At 34.8% G+C, this 5,079-nt stretch overlaps 1 long non-coding RNA gene across 2 annotated transcripts; it reads left to right on the forward strand.

Annotated features, from left to right (window-relative positions):
* The first annotated feature begins 302 nt into the window (after positions 1-302).
* Positions 303-4,617, forward strand: LOC112765672 (uncharacterized). Of its 2 annotated transcripts, XR_011874731.1 has the most exons (8): positions 303-803; positions 1,248-1,412; positions 1,771-1,869; positions 2,015-2,056; positions 2,663-2,858; positions 2,933-3,012; positions 3,384-3,455; positions 4,371-4,617. It is a non-coding gene; the product is annotated as an uncharacterized lncRNA (long non-coding RNA). The 2 variants fall into 2 exon arrangements; XR_003815299.2 differs by having other exon boundaries at positions 2,015-2,858.
* The last annotated feature ends 462 nt before the right edge of the window (positions 4,618-5,079 follow it).

A 5,079-nucleotide genomic window follows, 5' to 3' on the forward strand; every position in this document is an offset into this window, starting at 1 on the left:
TTTAAGCTACATTTGAAAAGCGTAGCCTATTTATAGAATAGGCTACGCTTTTCTCAATGTTGCCTTTTTTTTAGAGAAAAGGAAACACAATTCTGGCATCATTTAAAAAGTGTAGTCTTAGGTATTATAGAAATCACTTATAAAGCGTAGCCCTATGTTAATATCTATGGGTCCACTTTTTATATCAAAGGGAACGCTTTTTGAAAGTAGCCTATTTCTTAAGTTTTGGGTACGCTTTTAAAATGATGGCTAATAAGCGCTTTTCCCTTTTTTTTTTTCGATCCAAATTAAAGCAAACTCACAACACTTAGTGAAATTTTCGTTCCCTCCAAAGCTCATTATCCCCTTTATCCCCTTTCTGGAACCACATTAATCACAGCGCCTTTGTTCCCTCCAAAGCTCATCACTCATCATCGCGAAGAACCCTCGCTCATCACCCAGTCACCACTCACCGCCAGTCACCACCCACCACTCACCACATCGCTACGCCGCTCACCACCTCACCACTCACCAGCTCACACTCTCATCCTCACTCAACACACACACAAAAGAGGAAAAAAATCAGAAAAGTGGAGAACAGGAAGAAGAAGAGAAGAAGAGAGCAGAGGGAAAGGAAGGAGAGGACGACGCCGGCTAGAGCTCCGCCGCGCGGACCATCGTCGTTGCGCGCGCTGACCGTCGCCTCAGCATCGCCATCTCGTGCACTCACCGTCGCCGCTCAGCATCATCATCGCGTGTGCTCACTGTCGCTGCTCAGCATCGTCATCGTCACTCAGCATCGTCATCGCCGCTCACCTGAGAAGGTATGTATCAATTTTCAGTTTGTTTTGTGAAATTTGGGAGGTTTTGGGTTCCAATTTTAGGGTTTTAAATTAGGGGTTTTACTGCATGAATGGTTTTAGCTTCCTGGTAGCCGAGAAGCAATCGCAGACCACCTACAATAATTCTCAATCTCATTCTCTTTGTCGCTCGTCATCTCACTTTTTATCTCATTCGCTCTCTCTTTGTCTCACCCTCTATCTCACTTGTTCTCTGTGTATGGATTTTTCTTCTATGAATTTTTGAAGGCTTTTGGGGTTCTATTTTTTGGGCTTTCTAATTTTATGAGTTTCTGCTTCTTGCTTCGTTAGGGTTTTCTTTTTTGTTTGAGAAGATTATTGGCCTTAAGTGTGCGAATTGTCGCCTCTTCAAACAGAGTTTATTATTTCTAACACCATTTGTGGTTTGTGTGTGCTATGAATTTGCAGAGCTAATGCAGATAGAAGCCAGAAGATTGGGAATTACTGATCAATGGTTCTTTAAGCTCTTCCTTCTCATCACCGATATTGGATCCGTGCAGCCTGTGTCAGGCGCTGAATCTGTTCCAGGAAGGCAAAGTCAGTGGAAAGGATACAAAGACTAATGAGACTAAGGTTCGTTCACATCTAGTGGTTCAAATAATAATCCAGGATTATTGGTTACATACTTGTATCATTGATTTGGTAGGTTAAGATGCCACTTCCTGATATGATGGTAAGCTGAAAATTGGCGTGAATAAGTTTTTTGATCATTCAGGATAGAAGATTTTATAATGAAAATATCATTCTTATGCATGTTGCTTTTTAGTAAATATTAGTGTTTTTTATTTACATAGAAGATGCTTATTGAAATTTGATTGACTTGTATATGTGCCTAAGGCCACCGATAATAGCTCTTGCCAGCAAATCTGAAATATCCACCTCGAACAATGTGGTTAAGTATTATCTAACATGTTAAAATGGATATTCTCAGGCTGCTGTGCTGGCTATGGATGAATCAGTATTAGATGTAGATCAGGTGGAAAATCTCATTGAGTTTTGTCCTACCAAAGAAGAGATGGAACTTTTGAAGGTAAAGATTAACAAACTTATCATACTTAATTCTTACATCTTGTTTTGTCAGCTAAGGTTTCTCATTTGGCGTCTGCTGTTACGGAAACATATCTTTTACTCTGGTTTGTTTGCTTTTCTAATTTTGATTCCCCTTGTTTATGAAGGGATACACTGGTGACAAAGAGAATTTGGGAAAATGCGAACAGGTGTGTACTAATTTGTTAGAGCCATATCATTATTTATGATAGCTAATTTAGTGTAAATCTAAGTACTCAGAATTATATAGGATACTGTTTGTAGGCTCCATAACTAGGATCCGTCTACCAGCATTTGATTTCTTAGACCCTTTACTTACTTTAAAATCTGATAGGGAGTTGGGAGGAATGGTGGAGAAATGAAGTAGAGAAGAGAGGAAACTTATTTTAAGGGAAAAAAAAAGAAAAAACAATTGTTGGCATGGAAATTGGAAATTGCAAAATTCTGGGTATAAATAATTAGCTGCAAAGGTTAAAGAACTGAATGCGGCAAGGCTTTGATTTTGGAAGTGAATCTAACATATGATAATGATCAATAAAATTGTGCAAGAAGTTTGTTTCCTTGGAAGGCAGCTCATATGAATTCAAGGTCTATATCACGTATAGTTACAGATTTGTTGTTGCCTGCTTGCTTCTAGAAAGAAAGAAGCAATTTATTACATTTTCCCGCTTTTCCTTTAGATGTTGGTTATAAAACAATTCTTTTGGCCTTTCCTAATGCAATATCATACTATGTATCTATAATCATATCCTTGTATATATTTGGTCATGTTTCAGTATTTTTTATAGCTGATGAAGGTGCCACGGGTAGAGTCAAAGTTAAGAGTATTCTCTTTCAAGATTCAATTTCTGTCTCAGGTATGGTGGTGCTTGCTATATTTTTCTTTATGTTTGATTCAGTTATGCTTTTTTCTTTTTGCAGGTTACAGAATTTAAGAAGAGTTTAAAAAATGTGAACTCTGCTTGTGAAGAGGTACATTGTGCATGAAACTAACAAACTGTGTTATTGGTATTTCTTTGACCTCATGCATTTTCTCTTGGGAATAGGTCCGAAAGTCTGTCAAGCTGAAGATCATGAAGAAAATTCTTTTTTTTAGGTAATACATTAAATCAAGGAACAGCTAAGGGTATGTACTTTTTTCCTTTAAATGTTAATGTCCTTATCATTCTCTAGGACATCGTTCTAGCTCTCTCAATTTTCTATGTTTGGATAATCACAGGCCCTTCTTAATTTTTCAGCAGTTAAAATTTAATTTGATTCTGTTAGATCTTGTCAAATGTAAACTTACAGTTTATGGATTACTATTTATTTATTTAATTTATGCAAGATCCGCAATTGGATTCAAGTAGGATAGTCTTTTAAAGCTTACTGACACTCGTGCTTCTAACAATAACATGACACTGATGCACTATCTTTGCAAGGTATAATAACAATTGCACTAAAGGAATATATCATTTGATCACTTACCTTCTTTCCATTTTACTATTTTGGCTCTAGGTTCTAGCTGATAGGCCGCCTAGACTGCTTGACTTCCACTTAGACCTTGTAAGCCTGGAAGCTGCGACTAAGGTGATGATTTATGCTTGGTTGGAAAAAGAAAATTATTCAACTACTAATTGCTAGTTTGGTTGGTTTATTGGTTCTGTTTCACTTTGTTCCCCTGTAAAACTGAGCACATATCTCCTCCTCTGACTTCTTGCAATGATATGTGTGTCACTTCCATTTGTTTGTGGCTGAAAATTGTTTGTGCAATTCTGGTTGTTGTATTTCTGATTTTGTGCACTTCCGTTTGCTATGGCTGAAAGTTATATTGCTATTTTTGGTTCTTTTCTTTTCACCATGAACTAAAAACATGGGATGACTTGGTATATATGAATTTTTCCCTATTTTTTTATTCATCTGCCGATAAAAAGCAAATAATACTAGCTATGGTTATAGACTTATAGTATTAGTATTTTCAAATTAAAGTTATTAGTTTTAATTTAAAAAAATGTTACAACAGCAGATATAGTATGTATAACATGATAATAATATATTAAAATTTTAGTTTTTAGGTGCTAGTCCTAATCATGTTCTATATGTTGCTGCTGCATGTAGTAGTAGTAGTTGGAGGAGTAATAATTCAAGATTGGCTTGTGTAGGAGAGTTTAACTTTTCAAATGTGAAGAGAATAGGAAAACTTTGTGGCAACAGTTCTGATTTTGGCATTGTGGTGGGAGGCAGGGGATTTTTGTCTAGCTGCTAGGGTGATGATTTTTTAAATTATAGCTCTTTATCTTATGGTTTATAGCTTATACTTTTTTTATCTTTGAGTTCTAATTTTGGATTTGTGAAACACTACTATGCATTGGTGAAACTTATACACGGTACAGAAAGGATTAATGATATCAGTCACTGATAGTTTTGAGTCTGGTTTTTTAATTTTTATAATCACGAATGTTATTATAAATATTTTTCTAATTATTTTTCTTTATAATTATGCAGGATAATATTGAGAATGATGATAATGAAGATTAAGTTGATTATTATTGTGGTTTATTGGCTAAGATAGAGTAGTGTTGGGAATGGATACATGTATAGTTGACTAATGACTTTTATTAGAAGATACTTATGTAGGATATAATATTTTAATTTTTTATAGAGTATTAGTAGTAAATTCTAAGTGATATCATAGTTATTTTGATATGGCTATGTTTATTTTAATATGAGATGTATGAATATTTAAAATTAACATTATTCTAGTACTTTTGGATCATTATTATAAATATATTTTGGTTACAGATAATTTTTATTATTTAAAAAAATTATTTAGTATAATTATGTATTTATTTTTATTTTATAATATTTAACTCATTTAATTAAAAATGCAGAATTATTATATATATATATATATATAATAAGGGACCTAAGGCTACACTTATATACAGTAGCTATAGTATAAAAAAAAAAAAACGAGGGACCTAAGGCTACACTTATAAAAAGTAGCCATGAAATATAATGTGGCTACGCTTGACAGGTGATGCAATAGTGTTGAAAAGCGTAGCCTATTCTAGTAAAAATAGAAGCTGAAAAGCGTAGCCTTTGGTCCTGCACAACATCATTTGAAAAGCGTAGCCTATTCCTAAACGCCAAAAGCATAGCCCTTGGTGCAGAAAAGCGTAGCCTTTGAGAATAGGCAACGGCCGAATAGGAA

The sequence above is a fragment of the Arachis hypogaea genome, chromosome 17 (assembly GCF_003086295.3).
Source record: "Arachis hypogaea cultivar Tifrunner chromosome 17, arahy.Tifrunner.gnm2.J5K5, whole genome shotgun sequence".
Lineage (NCBI taxonomy): Eukaryota > Viridiplantae > Streptophyta > Magnoliopsida > Fabales > Fabaceae > Arachis > Arachis hypogaea.